An 18,015-nucleotide genomic window follows, 5' to 3' on the forward strand; every position below is an offset into this window, starting at 1 on the left:
GCAGTCTTCCCACCTTGGCTTCTCGCAGTGCTGGGATTACAGGTGTGAGCCACTGCACCCAGCCAAAACCAACTTTTCATTTCATTGATTCTTTGCATTATTTTTTAGTCTCTATTTCATTTAATTCATCTGTGATCTTTATTATTTCTTCACTTCTTCTAATTTGGGGCTTGGTTTGTTCTTGCCTTTTAGTTCCCTGAGATCCATAATTAGATTATTCAAAATCTTTTTAAGTTTTTGATGTAGGTGTTTATTGCTATAAACTTCCCTCTTAGCACTGTTTTTTCTGTATCCCATAGGTTTTGGTATACTATGTTTCAATTTTCACTTATTTCCAGAATTTAAAGAATTTTTCTCCCTAATTTCTTCCCTGATCAAATGATGATTTAGAAGCATATTGTTTAATTTGTATGTATTTGTACAGTTTTCAGAGTTCCTCTTGCTATTGATTTCTAGTTGCATTCCCCTGTGGTCTGAAAAAATACTCATTTGATCTTTTTTTTCATTTGTGAAGACTTGTTTTGTGGACTAACACATGGTCTATCGTAAAGAGTGTTCCACGTGCTCACGAGAAGAATGTGTGTTTTGTTAAACGAAATGTTCTATAAATGTCCGTTAGGTCCATTTAGTCTGGTGTGCAGTTTCAATTCCGTGTGTTTGTTAATTTTCTGTCTAGATGATCCATCTCACGCTGAGAGTAGAGTGTTGAAGTCCCCATTATTGTTGTATTGGAGTCTGTCTGTCCCTTTAGATCTAACGACATTTGCTTTAGATATCTGAGTGATCCATTGTTGGGTATGCCTATGTTTTGAATTGTTACATTCTTTTGCTAAATTGATCCCTTTATTATTATATAATAGACGAATTTGTTCCTTTTCACTGTTTGTGAGTTGAAGCCTGTTATCTGATGTAAGAATAGCTATTCCTGCTTACTTTTGGTTTCCATTTGCATGGAATATCTTTTTTCCATTCCTCTACTCTCAGACTTTATGTGTCTTTACAGGTGAGGTGAGTTTCTTATAGGTAGCACGTAGTTGGGTCATTTTTTAATCCATTCAGTCAGTGTATATCTTTTAAGTGTATCATCTATTTATGTTTGTCTATTTCTGATCTGTGATGGCTTATTCCTATCATTTTATTAATTGATTTCTGGTTGTCTTGTGTATATTTTATTCTTTTCTTTTTACTTGTTTATCCTTGTGGTTTTGTGGTGTTCTGTAGTGGTAGCAACTGAATTCTTTCTCTTCTTTATTTGTGAATGTGCTTCTACTAGTGGGTTTCATACTTTTACTGTTTTCCTGATGGTAGATATTATCCTTTCATTGCCAGGTGTAGGACTCCCTTAAGCATTTCTTTCAGGGCTTGTCTAGTGGTGATAAGTTCCCTTAGGTTTTGCTTTTCAGGGACGACTTTATTTCTCCCTCATTTCTGAAGAATACATTTCCTTATCTTTGGCTGGCAGTTTTTTTTCATTTAGCACTTGGAATATATAATTCCATTACCTCCTGTCCTATAAGGTTTCTGCTGAGAATCTGCTGTTAGTCTGATACAAGTTCCCTTATAAGCAACTAGATGCTTTCCTCTTGCTGTTTTAAGAATACTCTCTTTGTCTTTGACTTTTGACAGTTTCACTATAATGTGCCATGAGGAAGGTTTTTTTGAATTGTGTGTATTTGAGGATCTCTGAGTTTCCTGTATCTCAGTATCTAAATCTCTTGCTAGACTTGGGAAGGTTTCAGTTATTATTTTGTCAAATAGGTCTTCCATCCCTTTCATTTCCTTTTTGTCTTCTGTTTACGGCCAAAGAAATCATATGAAGATTACACTACTGCATGAACCCAGAATCAAAGCCAGAGAGCCCAACCCAATCAACATCATAGATGCAGCTTCAGAAAAAAGTTTTCTCCTACAAAAGCAAATTCGTAATTTGGAAGAAGCATCTATTACACCAGATACACAGATAACAATGTGGGAACACAAGAAACATGAAAAGCAAGGCACTATGACATTCTAAGAAATTCTAAACCAGAAACTTTTTCGGTTGCTTCGTGGTGTTCCGGATGTCACATGGGCTTTGTTCATTCTTCTTTCCTTATTGTTTGACTGGTTATTTCAAAAGTCCTGTCTCTTAAGTTCTGACTTTTCCTGTTTGATGTGGTCTATTCCTGAAACTTTCAAACGTATTTATTTAGCATTTCGTTTAATGAATTTTCCAGTTCTAAAATGTCGTTCTTTTTTATGACAGCTACCTCTTTTGGTAAATTTCTCATTCATATTCTGAATCATTTTCCTGATTTTTCATACTGTTTATCTGTGTTTTCTTATACCTCACTATGTTTTTTTAAATAGTATTATTTTGAATTCCTTTTCCAGAATTTCATAATGTTTTTTATTGAAATCTATTGCTGGAGAATTTTTGCCTTCCTTTGGGGGTGTCATATTTCCTTGCTTTTTTCTGTTTCTTGTGTTCTCGCATGATCTACGCATCTGGTGCAACAGTTACTTCTACCAGCTTTTTGTATTTCATTTTGTAGGAAGGACTTTTTTTCTCAAGATGTGTCTGTGGTACTAGCTGGGTAGGGCATTTTGGCTTTGATTCTGAGTGCACGCAATAGTGTGGTCTTCCTAGGATTTCTTTGGCTGTAAACAGCATCCAGTAGTATTTGTGGCTTAGGGTGCACTTGTTAATGGAGGCCGTGAGGTGTTGCTGAGGATGGAAACACCAGGTCACTCAGTCCTTGGTCTTCAATGATGGCAGTGGCAAGCCAAGCATTCCTGTCCTCAGGCCCCAGGACAGCATATACTGGCATCAGTGTTCACAGGTTCAGGTGGCTCAATTCTTGGGCCCCTTGGGGACTTGCTCACGTGCTGCTTAGTTGCTGTGGTGGGCTTGGTGGATGTGTGAGTAGGCTTCAGACCCTGAGCAGCAAGCACGGCATGGGCACTGGCAGTATCAGTGGCGGAACAACCATCTGGCTCCCAAGCAGGCTGCGCTGGTGTTGCAGGTGGCTGCAACAGGATGGGTGGGCCAGTCCTCAGGCCCACATGTGGCATGTGTGGGTAGGTGCCAGCTGTGGTGGTACTGACACATTGGATGGGCTCAAGCTCAAGCCCTCTGGTGGAGTGCTTAGGTATCAATGATGGTGGATGGGGCTGAGTAATCCCCAGGCCCCCAGAAAGCATGCTTGGGCGTCGGAGACAGTGAAGCGGGACAAGAGGACCTGTCCTCAGGTCCCTGGTGGTGCATGCAGGTACTGGCGATGATAGGCAGGGGTTGGGTGATCCTCAGGCCCTGGAGGAATGCTTAGGTGAGTGCAGGTGGCGGCAGCTGCACTGCAGCCCTGCTACTGGGGAGGGAGGGTTGCTTTGAGTGGCAGCAGCAGTAGGCAGGTGGCCGGGGAGCATGCGTTTCAGCCCCAGTGGCAGTGGCAGGTGGGAGTGTCTGTCCTCAGGGCCCGTGAATGCGGCAGCAGCTTGCACTTCAGCCTTAGTGGTGAAGTGGTTCTTGCGTGGCTTGCAGGAGTCTATGTGGAGAATGTAGACCACTGGGGGTCTCACCCTCTTCCTGCACTGGGGAGCCTCTCCACACTGCCAGCCAGTCTCAGCCAAGCAGGCCGCCTTGCTTTCCTCTCCTTCCTTGCTTTGGGTGTTTCCTGTCACTCTCCTGTTGCATTCCAGAGTTCTCTCTCAGATGATCTATTCTAAGTGTGATTATCCACTCACCATTCAGTTCTTTGCAGAGAAAGCATGTACCAGATGCTTTGTCAACCATCTTGTGTCTATTAACTTGTATTTTCATTTTTGAAGTATAAAATTCCTTTGTTATTTTTTATTTATTTTTTGAGACAGAGTTTCGCTCTTGTTACCCAGGCTGGAGTGCAATGGCGTGATCTCGGCTCACCACAAGCTCTGCCTCCTGGGTTCAGGCAATTCTCCTGCCTCAGCCTCCTGAGTAGCTGGGATTACAGGCACGCGCCACCATGCCCAGCTAATTTTTTGTATTTTTAGTAGAGAGGGGTTTCACCATGTTGACCAGGATGGTCTCGACCTCATGATCCACCTGCCTCGGCCTCCCACAGTGCCGGGATTACAGGCGTGAGCCAGCGCGCCTGGACTCCTTTGTTATTTTCATAATTCAGCATGCTTTTATGATTGTAACAGTATTTGTAAGCATTTTAGTTCATATAGAATCTCATTGTCCCAATCTTTTCTTATCCATTAACCCTCCTAAGCAATGTGTGTGTGTTTTTTTCAACGTAACCATTCTGACTAGGGAAAAGAATATTATCTAATAGCTTTCCCCTGAGTTAAACTGGAATTCCTTCTCACCTGCTAAATTGAGTCTCTGTACTAAGGCCCCCATGAGGCTGTGTTCGCTTTCTGTATTACTGAGCCCTTCGCACAGCCTGACTGAATGGCAGCCATTTCCTGAGGGTCAGAGGGTTTTCAAAGCCTATTTTGGAACTCTGCTTTCCTCTGGCTCAGAAATAAATGGTGATAGCACAGGCAGCAGATGGTATTCTAACGAGACTGAGCGTGGACCTTCAAATGCTTCTTACTTCGAAACTTCAACGTTAATAATATTGCTCTCTTAGTTTAGGCTCCCTTAAATTACAGCCTGAGACTAGAGACAAGGACTTGGTGCAGGTGGTTTATTTGGGAGATCTCAAAAAGCAGAGGTGAAAGGAAAGGGAGAGAGTGAGGCAGGGAAGAATGAAAAGCCACTGAGTGTCATCATTAAGGTTGCTGCTATGGGCAGCAGCAGCTCGATTCTTCTGTGACCGTTGGCAAGTGTGCAGAATGCCTCCTAGAATGTTCCCTCCAAAGGATGAGTGGCTAGACGTGTCTGCTGGCTCTCACTCTTCACTGGTTGGAGATGGCTCCTAGAGTGTCACCTCTCCACACTCGCAGGTTGTGCTTGCTTGGGGGCTGAGTGGGCTCCCAGCTTCAGATGTGGCTTTGAGGCAGAAAACATAAAGAGGGCATTGTCATGGGAGCCCACGCTGCACTTTCTACCAGATCTGTGACAAAAATCATAGGTGTGTTGAGGGCATTTGTCACAGGGTGCCAGAAGCGTCAGCTACTAGCATATTGTCCCTTCTGAACTGACTCTTCCCCATTAGGGTTATGGGGGCACTTCCCCAGCAACAGATCACCTGGGCATTGCAGTGCCGTCCTCACAGCACTGATGGGGACAGTCCCTGCTGTGAGCCTCCCCTGACTAGTGTCAGTGCTGTAGAGCTCACTCTCCTCCATTTCCCTTCCAGTCTAACCCCTCGTCCACATCCTCCCCCTCGGAGCTCACCCGTGTCTGGAAGGAGTGCAACCTCAGGTGGCCCCAGTAAAAGCTGCCATTGAAGACAGCATGTCAGCTGACCACAAAGGAATGTGGCAGAGACTCATCTGATGCCGCCTAGACTGTCTCTCCCGCTCCCCTCACCTGCTGTGCCCACATGCGGCCATGTGGTCAGGGCAATTCCGAGGCTGAGTTCAGGGCCCCCTGTGCTGCCCCTTGCTGGTGGACTCCTCATACTTGTTTACACATCTTCGCTGGCCTCTTTCTCATGGGCATCAGCAGCTTGTTGAGGACTATTGTATGCCTTCATTTTTGTGCTTGGAACCTAATGTAGTCCCTGGACAGAGAGGGTTCTCAGCAAACACTTGTGGATACACAGGAGGGAGGGGGGAGGGGAGTCGGTTGCTAGGAGATAAAATGATTTGCTTATAGCACAGTTGCCAAAGATAAGTCACAAGTGGGGACTTCCCAGAAGTAACCATGTAGTGCAATACTTAGCTGAAATCTATTACAAAATACAGTACTTACTTAGGCGCTTACTTTTGTCTTTATTGTTTTTTAAGAAAGAGATGCTCCAAAGGTCAGTGAGTCAGACCACTAGGTGACTTGGCTGTGGTTTCCTATGAGTCAAGCCTACCAGACAGCAGAGGACAGAGGTGAACAGGAAACTGGGCCAGAGAGAAACCAGAGAAACAGAGTCCACACAGACGTCGGGAGGCTTCCGCCCAGCTCTCAGGCCAGAGGGCCAGGCAAGCTGGAGAACTCGGACACTGGCGTCCAAGCGACTGCAGCTACAGGCACTTCAGATTGAAAGCTCCTCTCAAATAGCAGGTGCGGGGAACAGGCAGTAAATGCCTGGGATCATGGCCACTTCCTTCCCCAGCAGAGCTCTACCCAGTGAGAACGCAGGAAGGTTGATAAAAGAGCAAGGAGGGCAGTTTTCTCACTTATTTGTTTGGGTAAAAAAAAACAAAACAAAACAAGGCGTGTGCACTCTTCACAAGCGGCAGAACTTAGTCCGTCCCCGGTTCCCTGGTCCTCCCCGCACCCATGCCTTCCGTGCTTCGCTGGTCCTCCCCTCTCCCACGCCTCCGCTGTTCTCCGGTCCTCCCTGCTCAGACGCCGTCCCCGGTTCCCCGGTCCTCCCCGCTCCGACGCCATCGGTGGTTCCCCGGTCCTCCCGGCTCCCACGCCTCCGCTGTTCTCTGGTCCTCCCCGCTCAGACGCCATCCCCGGTTCCCTGGTCCTCCCCGCTCCGACACTGTCCCGGTTCCCCGGTCCTCCCCGCTCCGACACTGTCCTGGTTCCCTGGTCCTCCCCGCTCCGACACTGTCCCGGTTCCCCGGTCCTCCCCGCTCCTACACTGTCCCGGTTCCCCGGTCCTCCCCGCTCCTACACTGTCCCGGTTCCCCGGTCCTCCCCGCTCCGACACTGTCCCGGTTCCCCGGTCCTCCCCGCTCAGACGCCATCCCCGGTTCCCTGGTCCTCCCCGCTCCGACACTGTCCCGGTTCCCCGGTCCTCCCCGCTCCGACACTGTCCCGGTTCCCCGGTCCTCCCCGCTCCTACACTGTCCCGGTTCCCCGGTCCTCCCCGCTCCGACACTGTCCCGGTTCCCCGGTCCTCCCCGCTCCGACACTGTCCCGGTTCCCCGGTCCTCCCCGCTCCGACACTGTCCCGGTTCCCCGGTCCTCCCCGCTCCGACACTGTCCCGGTTCCCCGGTCCTCCCCGCTCCGACACTGTCCCGGTTACCCGGTCCTCCCCGCTCCGACACTGTCCTGGTTCCCTGGTCCTCCCCGCTCCTACACTGTCCCGGTTCCCCGGTCCTCCCCGCTCCTACACTGTCCCGGTTCCCCGGTCCTCCCCGCTCCGACACTGTCCCGGTTCCCCGGTCCTCCCCGCTCCGACACTGTCCCGGTTCCCCGGTCCTCCCCGCTCTGACACTGTCCCGGTTCCCCGGTCCTCCCAGCTCTGACGCCATCGGTGGTTCCCCGGTCCTCCCCGCTTTGACGCCATCCCCGGTTCCCCGGTCCTCCCTGCTCTGACGCCGTCCGTTGTTACTTGGTCCTCCCAGCTCAGACGCCATCCCCAGTTCCCCGGTCCTCCCCGCTCTGACGCCGTCTGTTGTTCCTTGGTCCTCCCCTCTCCGACGCCGTTTGTTGTTCCTTGGTCCTCCCCACTCTGACATCTTAACTATCCTAATATTTGCCTGTTGTTACACAAACTGTATACCAGTAGATAGCAACATATAAATTAAAAATAATCAGAAAAAAACTCTACTGCGTTTCCTTGAAAGCACAATGACGTACGGCGTCTTTGGAGAGAAGCTACCGCAGTCCTGTGCCTCCTCATGCCCCTGCCGGCTGTGCAGGCTCGTGTGATCCCGCCCTCTGGACTTGAACACACTAGAACAACGGGGAGAAGCAGAAATGCAAAAGAGCGAGTTATACAAATTGCCGAGTCCACAGGAAATAACATATTACATTTGTAATGGTATTTACAGGGTACAAAGCACTTCCCCATATTCGGCACAATCTGACAACAATCCTGAAATCATCACTATTTACAGATGCGGAAACTGAAGGAGCAGTGAACGGCATGTGCTATGTCATAGAGCTCATACCAGGCAGATCTTGGCATTGAACTAGGGATGTCTGGGCCTAGGCCAAATGTCGTTTCCGGGACTCCGCAGCAGGCTCTCCCAGCTAGGCACTTACAGCCTCTCCTGCCCTGCCTTCTCTCCCCTGAGCAGAAGTGTTTGTACCTCAGCCCAGCCTGCAACACCCGGACAGGCAGTAAGCACCCTGGAGAAACACCAGCTGCATCCAGAAACGAGACTGCTTCTGACAACCCTGCTTCACTCATTTCTAGAAGAGAACGAACAGCTTAGGTGAACATTTAGATGAAATTAGAAAAAAATGTTAAGGGAGTTGAGTGTTTGTGAAAGGTCCTTGAACATGCAATGCTAAAAAAAAAGTTCAGCGAAAGACGCCGGGCTCTTCCAGAACTGGGAAGAGCCTAGGACCCGAGATACAGAGATCTAGAACCAGGGAAGCCAGAAAAGTTCACCTACAAAATCCCACGTGCTGCCCTGGGTCCTCCACCCACACGCATGCCTAATTCTACCTCTTGGCTCTCCGTTCTTCACAGACAGTGCTTGGTGCCTGGGGCCTTTCCAAGAAGAAAGGTGTTACAGTGTGAGGCTCTGGTGCCAGTCACGTTGGACTGCCCCTGCTAACACAAGAACTCTTGTGGAGGAAAAGAGGAGGTCAGGTTGCCCCAGGGACCACCCCCTGGCACAGGCCACTGCAGATGCAGCGTGAACATGCTGGGGTCAGCAGGGCAGCCAGGCTCTATTACAATTCTAGGCTACTTGGCACAAAAGAGAGGGAACAAGAATAGGGTGTCAGTTGGAGCCCTGCACACCGAGCTGGCCCGTGGTTTTAAATACCATGCAAATGCTGACAACTCTCAAAGGTATATTTTCAGCCCAGACCTCACTTCCCAGCTCTAGACATTCTAGATGATATCACACATTTGGGTAGATCATATTATCTCAAACTTAACTTGTTTAAAATGAAACCCATAACCCATTCCCGTCACCAAGCACCCCCCATTGCTCAGGCCGGACTCCTGGATTTGTCCCTGAGTTTCTCTCTCCTCCTCATCCCCACAGTTAGTCCATCGCCACGTCTGGCTATGCTCCCAAACCCATGTACTTCTTTCCACCACCGAGGCCATCTCCCTAGGCCTGAGCCCCACCTCCTCCCACCTGAGTCAGTGAAATCCCGTCCTTACCGGCCTTCCCACTTCTACTGGGCTCTCACAAGAAAGCCAGAATGTCCTCGCCAAAGCACGAAGCAGACTGTCCTTCCTTGGCTCTGACCCCTCCGATGCCTTCAGTACTGAATCTAAACTCTCATGGGCCCAGCAAATCCCTGCAGGCTCCAGCTCCAGCTGTCACCAGCCTCACTGCAAACTCCAGCATTGCCCTGTGATACCAAACCCTTTCCGACTTCAGGATCTCTACACCGTCGTCCCCTCCCTGGAATTCCTCCTTCTCCCCTGGCTCCGTGGGGCTATTTCCTTCTTCTCCATCGTCTCAGCACAAGTGCCATCTCCTCAGACCTTCCGTGACCCCTGTTATCCTCCCTCATGGAACCCAGCCGCGTCCGTTCTCAGCAAACACCATCACTGGTTGTTGGACGCTGATTTGGTTTTCTCCCTCTAGACTGTGAGCTTCATGAGGGGCGAGACCGTGTCTGTTCTGTTTATCCCTGTGTCCTGAGAGCACAGCACAGTGCCTGGTGTATAATAAGGGGTCAATAAATAGTTATTGAATTAATAAATATATACATTTAAGATAAATACATAAATTAAAAAGAAAGCAAACTAATGTGTTACTTGTTCTCTTAAGAGAGCTTCTGCCCAGACTGCACCCCACCCCTGCAATCCTTGATTTTTCTCAGTCCACCGTTAGCTCTGAGCAGTCCACGCAGCCCGCTGCTGCATCAGCATGAGTACGCCAAGAGAAGCAAAAAGATCCGTCCGTTGACCCGTGAGCCACAGCCCTCCCATCAGTCCTCCCTTCCCACTCCTCCTGTATTAACTGAATTGACGAGCCCATATATAACAAACATAATCATAAATAATAATTCCTACATTTATGGAGCTTCTGCAATGTGTTGGGCATAGTCCTGGGTCTGGATTTTCTCAATAGTCTGTGGAACCCCACAATGCAATTACTTATATCTGTTCTACTTTACAGAGAAGAAAATCAAGGCTTGGTGAATTAGGTAACCTTCTCTAGGTCAGGTATTAGGAACCGGCAGAGCCAGGATGTCTTTTGGTGCCGTAAGTCTAATGCTTCACCCCGTAAACCACACCACCTTCCAAATGTTCACTGCTGGTTAACGGACTTTAAGATTCAACCCACGACTACTGAGCCCCACAGATAAACGAAGCTCTGTGCAAAGTACGTGTGCATCTTCCTGCGAACTGCCGCGGCAGCCTTGTGAGGTGGGTCTCTGATTCTCAGGTTGCAGAGTGGAACTAAGATCCAGTTGTTGAAGCACCTTCATGTACTTCGTTATAAAATATCAGGGTTGGATGCAGCTCCCTCCCTCGGAAGCCGTGCTCTCTCCTTTCCTGCATATTCTGCTTCTCTGCTCGGAGAAAGAGGCAGGCAGAACCAGCACACGCTGTGATCAGCAGAGTGTGACCTATTGGATCAAAGCACTCCCAGAGGAGCCCTGTTGATCTTACACCTCCAGAGTGGCTCTGGAAAGCCGTGGCACAGGGGAGAGGGCTTGAGTTTTGGAGTGAGACAAATGTCCATTTGATTCTTTATCCCTCACTAACTGGGTGGCCTTGTGTCATCTACCTAACTCTCTGAGCCTCTGGTGCCACTAAGAAAACGGGTCCTGGTACCAACATCATGGAAATTTTGTAGGACTTAACTAAAATCACAGAAAGCAAGCCCTCAATACAGAGATCAGCACATGGTAGATTCTCGGTTGGCTGGCTTGGTATTTTTAACTTCCTGCCCAGTGGGTTCTCAGGCCAGGAGAGGAGACGCTATAATTAGACAGTTCTGCTGCGGAATTCCTCAGAGCCTCATGCCTCTCGTTTTTCCTCCAATTGTCTCTCCCTTCCTTTCCCACCCACAATTTGAAACCGACTTTTCTGTCTGCAGGAAATGTGTTAAATGAGACAATGTTTGTGTTAGCGCCTTGTTTCATGAGCTTTGCTGGCGTGTTCCCCTCTTCTGGTCCTTGGGGAATGTCTGAAATGTGGTCAGGTGCCCCTGCTGACAGCCTCACAGGCACGACGCACACAAATTCTCCTAAGAAGAGAATTTCCTTAGCAGAAAATGATATGAGAGGGATGTATTTATATGGGCACAGGTTTCAGAGACACAGGTTTGGGTCCACATCCCAGCGTTGCTACTGGCCGTGAGCCTGAGGCTGTGTTGTGTGCTACCTCCAAATGTCAGTCTCCCCGACCACAAAACTTCTAGGATTCTTATTCTCATTAGAATAATGAGAGACGATGTTTTGAAACATCTAGGACAGTGTTAGACTGCTTGTAGGTGTTTAACATCGGACATGAATTATTTTTAGAGTATCTAACAGCGGTTGGTATCTAAAACAGGGATTGACGAATTACAGCTGGCCCTCAGGCCAAATCCAGCCTACCACCTGTTTTCATAAAGTTTTATTGAGACACAGCCACACCCACTTGGTTACGTGTTACGGCTGGGGTTGCTTTCTTACTACAGCAGAAGAGGGAAGTAGCTGCCACAGAGACCACGTGGCCCACAAAGCCTAAAGTACTTACTACCGAGCCCTTTGCAGAAAAGGTTAACTGCTCCCTGATCTTAAACATGCTCTATGAATGCCTGGCACACAGCGGATGCTCAATAAATACTGGTTGAATGGAATACGCTCCTACCTCCTTACACCAGACAGGAAGTCAGCTGCATGTGGAAATTCCCTTCAACAGACTCACTGCAAATCACAAACGCCCTCACTCACGTGCTTGGTTGAAAATGTGGGTTGTTCTTACAATCATCATTTTTGGGCAGATGCCCACTGAGCTCACACTCAGTTGCTTCCACGTTTCCTGGACACCCTGAATAGGGTTACCTTGATTATCTCCTGGATCTCCGGGTGCCTGAGCCTCCTTGGCTCATGCCCACAACTCAAATCTCAGAGCCTTAAAAAAAGGACAGGAGAGAGAAAACACTGGGCTTTCTGTTTTTTACCATGCTACCTTTGCTTCTGCTTCGTGTCTTTCTTTTCTCTCTGGCCCCTCCTCTCTAGCCCCTTCTCTCATCAGCCAAAAATTCTCTTTGAGTTTCTGTTCAACATGCATCCTGACCACCCTTCCTACAGCATTGATTCCTGCTGGTGACAAGCTGTTGGTTTGGTTTACAAAAGTCACTTTTGGTAATTGGGGGAAAACTTTAAAAATTCACTCCTTTCCTGACATCAACCGCTCCCTATTCTTCCTGAAGCAAGAAGGCTGACAAAGACCCCAGGGTACAAAGGCCACGACAGGCACAGTCCTCCCAGCAGCTGCCCAGTTAGTGTAGCAGTGGGATTAAAGTTCGTCTACATTAACAGAGCACCAGAATAATCATGGTTTACCCACGGCAGAAGCCTATTTGCTTGTCACGGAGAAAGTCTGGAGGTGGGCAATCTGGGGCTGCTCTGCCCTTCAGAGACCTCAGAAATCCGAGTTTTCTCGCCTTGCCATGTTTCCTCCCTAAAATGGAGACCTTTGTCTTCACAGTAAAAGATGTTGGTTGAAGTTTCAGCCACCACAGTCTCATTCTAGATAGCAGAATAAAGAAAGGAATGGAGACAAGGTGCAAAGTGCATGCATCAGTTTTCTTAAGGATGCTTCCCGGCACCTGACACATCTGCTAATTATCTGCTAAGTCACGTGGGCACACTCAGTTGTAAGGAAATCGGGGAAATAGAGCATTTATTCAAGTGGTCATATGCCCAGAGGAAAATGGCAGCAAGGAGGGGTGTTATTTACCAAGAAAGACGAGGAGAACAGATAAGATAGTGCAGTAAAAACAGTGCGTGTGCATCTCTTAGGACTGTTTTTAGCTACAAATAACCAAAGCCCAGTCTTCAGTGGGTTAGGCCATTAGGATTTTTGTTCTTTAATTGTAAAGACATCCAGCGAAAGGTAGTCTAAGGTTTGACTTGGCAGTTCACTGTGTCATGCAGGACCCAGGCTTCCACCTTCCCCTCTTCCGTATGCTGGCTTTATTTCCATGGGCGGTGGTCTTACAGGGCACGATGCAACTTCAGGAATTATATCCTCATGCTCTGCTCCAAAGGTAGGCGGGAAGGGGCAGTGGGAAAGGGTTTCTGCTTCTGAGGCTCTTTTTTTTTCCCCATCCCTTGCCCCCAACCTGGGAAATCCCTGGAAGTTTCCCCTTCATCTCATTTGACAGCCTCTCTCTCAAGCCCACCCCGGACCAATCACTAGCAAAAAGGGAAGGAGATTGCCAAGACTTGCTCGCATGACCTGCTGCCCTAACAAAATAGGACCCCTTTAGCAAGAAAGAAAAAAGGAAACCGCTTGTGAGTAGAAAATTCATAGAACGATCCACTATTATCTGAGAGGGGGTACAAACTGTAATTGTTTCCCTCCTGCCTCTGGGCGCATGATAATTAGATTCTTCCCGGATATAAGGCAAGGCATGAATTGAATTTGGATCACATTCTCAAGCTTCTTATAGCTGCTATTTGTTATCAACATGTTTTGTATCATTGCAAAATCCAGGAAGAGTAAAATCTGCACCATAAATCTTCAGACTTGAGCCTTTAGTTCAGTACTCTGCAGTGTGCTGCCTCCACAGTGCTCAGAGCTATTTTCAGGTGAATGTTCTGGACAGAAAAAGCAACTTCCTAAAAATAATTTTGCAGTGGCAATCATGTATTTCCTAGAAATGATGCACCTTATCTTGTTGATAGGGTCTGCAATCCTATGGCAGGGCCATCAGCCCTAACCAGACTGTTGGTGATAATGAGATTAAATTCCTCTCCATGGAAAATAGTCCTCACCATTACAGCAGCGCCCAAACAGCACTTTGCGACATTACCCATCTGAGTATGACATTTGAGAAGCAGCGATGGGCAAACCACATCTGGATTTGCAATGCAGAGCTACAGACTTAGCACGAAGGTAGCTCGGTTCCCTCAGATTTCATCCAGATTCTTCCCTTAGCCGGAAGAAGAGGGAAAATGATGCATTTTGGGTCTCTACCATGTGGTAGGTATTTTATAGGTATTGTTTGTTAAAGCCCCACAGTCATAAATAAAGTTGGTCTTGTTTCTGCCTGCAACTCCCCTCATAGGCTGGACAAGGAAGGGGCTGGGTGGCTTAGGTCTGGGACTCTGAACTCCAGAATTGGAAAGAGACAAAGCGTGCACACAAGACAAATTCCTCGACAAACACAGAGAGTCCTGGCCTAAGAACCCAGCGGTACTGCAGAGAGACGGAAGAAAGCGTTATAACAAATCATAGAAAAACACAGTAGATGAGTTTGCTTAAACAAAGCTCAAGAGCATATATGGTGTCAGAGTAACCTTGAAGATTTAGTTGGGGAAACAATTACTACCATTTCACAGGGGACACCTGAGGTTCCTGGAGGCCAAGTACATTACCCCAGGTAACATCATTAGCAGGTGGCAGAGTGGGCATCTGAACTCTGGCTTAGAAATTGTCCCAAATTACTGCTCTTTCAATTGTACCACACGGCTTCTCTAACGATGAGAGGAGCCACCTAGATGGGGAACTGGAAAACCTTGCTCCTGATGCTGGACCCTTGCGGCTGCAAGTGTACCACTACCTGGGCAGTGGAAATAGAGCTTCTTGTCCCTCTTGGTTCTGGCTCATTTCCTTGCCTTCACTGTCCCTGACGTCCTGTAACTGAGTCCTCTGATTCTTCTACCTACAAGGTCAAGATTAATCTCAACAGAGACAGGAAGCATAACTGTAAGACAGCAACTCTCTAGAATTGTACTTAAAGCCGTATTCTGAGGATTCTTTTAGCGGCAAGTTAAACCTGATCCAATGTGGATTAAAATCAAACCTGAATTTTGATCCAAAATCAAACCTGATCCAACGTGGATTAAAACAGTGATTCGGGCCGGGCACGGTGGCTCATGCCTGTAATCCCAGCACTCTGGGAGGCTGAGGCGGGTGGATCACGAGGTCAAAAGATCGAGACCATCCTGGTCAACATGGTGAAACCCCGTCTCTACTAAAAATACAAAAAATTAGCTGGGCATGGTGGCGCGTGCCTGTAATCACAGCTACTCAGGAGGCTGAGGCAGGAGAACTGCCTGAACCCAGGAGGCAGAGGTTGCGGTGAGCCGAGATCGCGCCATTGCACTCCAGCCTGGGTAACAAGAGCGAAACTCCGTCTCGAAAAACAAAAACAAAAAACAGTGATTCGTTGGAAACACACTGGGGTAGTGAAAGCAAGAGAAGGGCAATGGGACAGCTGGGCCTCAGGGAGACCGGGGCTCAGGGGCACAGTCACCATGGCATTCTCCTTCCCTCTCCTGTCATACAACTTCTAAAATCTTTGGAATCTCTGAAGTGCTGTGTTTTTGTATGCTAAGGTTAAGTAACAGCTTCAGGGAGGGGCAGGTCATCCAAGACAGAGATAGGCTTAGAGGATTGGGACTTTGAGCCCCACCTCCAACCTCCTGGGAGAGGGGAGAGGCTGAAGGTTAAGTCAATCACCAATGGCCAATGGTTTAATCAATCATGCCTGCATAATGAAGCCTCCATGAAACCCCCAGAGGACAGGGTTCAGAGGGCTTCTGGATAGGGGATAGGTGAACACCTGTGGGTTCCTGAAGGGTGCATGTCCAGGGAGGGTGTGGAAGCTCCATGGCCCTCCCCGCATACCTTGCCCTCGGCATCTCTTCATCTTATCCTTTTTAATGTCTTTTATAATAAACCAGTAAACTAAGTAAGTATTTTCCTGTGTTTTGTGACTTGCTCCAACGAATTAATCAAACCCAAAGAGTGGGTCATGGGAACCTCAATTTGAAGTTGGTTGTTCAGAAGTTCCAGAGGCCCAGACTTGTGACTAGTGTCTGAGGAAGGGAGTGGGTACATCTGACACTCCAGGTGGATAGTGTCAGAATGGAATTGGACACGCAGCTGATATCCGCTTCTTGGTATGTGGGGATAGACCTCCATACATTTGGTCACGAAGTCTTCTGTTTTGATGATTGTTGGAGTGGTGTAAGAGCAGAGGAAATTGTGGTTTGAGGGTCCTGAATAACTGTTGACTCTGAAATGATGTCACCTCCTTGATTCTAAGTATTGGTAATTTTGACAAATATCATTTGGTTTGTTTTCTTCTATTATTTTTCTCTCTTCTATTTCACAGCTTTTCATTCTGATATTTATCATACTCTTTGTTCTGCTTACTTTGGATTTACTTTGCTCTTATTTTTTCTAGTTTCTTATGGCAGAAGCTAAGCTCACCTTTTCAAGTATAGGCATTTAGTGCTGTGAATTTTTCTCCAAGCACTGCTTTAGTGCCCTCCCACAAATTTTGGTATGTTAGTTTTTTAATTTTCACTCAACTCAAAATACTTTCTAATTTCTCTTTTGAGCTCTTCTTTGACCTACAAGTTAGTTAAGAGTGTGTTACTTAGTTTCCAAATATTTGTGAATTTTCCAGATGTCTGTCTGTTATTGATTTCTAATTTAATATTTTGTAGTCAGAAAACACTTGGTGCTTTGAAACTTTGTAAATTTAACAAAATTTGTCTTATGGCCCAGAATAATATTGTCCATCTTGGTAGTCTCTACAGGCACTCATAAAAAATGTGTGTGCTCTGGTTGTTGAGTGGAATATTCTATAAATGTTAGGTCAAGTTGGTTGGTTATGTTGTTCAACTCTCCTGTATTCTTACTAATGTTTTGTTTGTTTTTTCAATTACTGAGAGAAAATGTTACTGAGATTTCTATTATTGTAAATTGTGTCTTCTATATCCCTGAAATTCTGTTTCTGCTTCTCGTGTTTGAAACTCTGTTATAAGGTATATAAACATTTAGGTTTGTGAATGGCTTTCATGACTTCTTTATCATTATGAAATATTCTTTGCTCTGAAATCTACTTTATCTAACATTTAATATAACCACTCACTCCAGCCTTTTCTTTTTTTTTTTATTGCAATTTAGATTCTGGGGTACCTTTGCAGATCACTCAGGATTGTTGCATAGGTACATACATGGCAATGTGGTTTGCTGCCTCCATCCCCCCATCACCTACATCTGGCATTTCTCCCCATTTTATCCCTCCCCAACCTCCCCACCACTCTGCTGTCCCTCCCTTGCTCCCCACAACAGACCCCAGTATGTGATGCTCCCCTCCCTGTGTCCGTGTGTTCTCATTGTTCATCACCTGCCTGTGAGTAAGAACATGCAGTGTTTGATTTTCTGTTCTTGTGTCAGTTCACTGAGAATGATGGTTTCCGATTCATCCATGTCCCTACAAAGGACACAAACTCACCATTTTTTATGGCTGCATAGTATTCCATCATGTATATGTGCCACATTTTCCTTGTCCAATCTATCATCGATGGGCATTTGGGTTGGTTCCAGGTCTTTGCTATTGTAAACAGTGCTGTAATGAACATACATGTGCATGGGTCTTTATAATAAAATGAATTATAATCCTTTGGATATATACCCAGTAATGGAATTGCTGGGTCAAATGGAATTTCTATTTCTAGGTCCTTGAGGAATTGCCACACTGTCTTCCACAATGGTTGAACTAATTTACACTCCCACCAGCAGTGTAAAAGTGTTCCTATTTCACCATATCCTCTCTAGCATCTGTTGTCTCCAGATTTTTTAATGATCGCCATTCTAACTGGCATGAGATGGTATCTCACTGTGGTTTTGATTTGCATTTCTCTAATGACCAATGATGAGCATTTTTTCATATGTTTTTTAGCCTCATATATGTCTTCTTTTGAAAAGTAACTGTTCATATCCTTCACCCACTTTTGAATGGGTTTGTTTTTTTCTTGTAAATCTGTTTTAGTTTTTTGTAGATTCTGGATATTAGCCCTTTGTCAGATGGGTAGATTGCAAAAATTTTTCCCATTCTGTTGGTTGCTGGTTCACTCTAATGATGGTTTCTTTTGCTGTACATAAGCT

Source organism: Callithrix jacchus, chromosome 17 (assembly GCF_049354715.1).
Source record: "Callithrix jacchus isolate 240 chromosome 17, calJac240_pri, whole genome shotgun sequence".
NCBI lineage: Eukaryota > Metazoa > Chordata > Mammalia > Primates > Cebidae > Callithrix > Callithrix jacchus.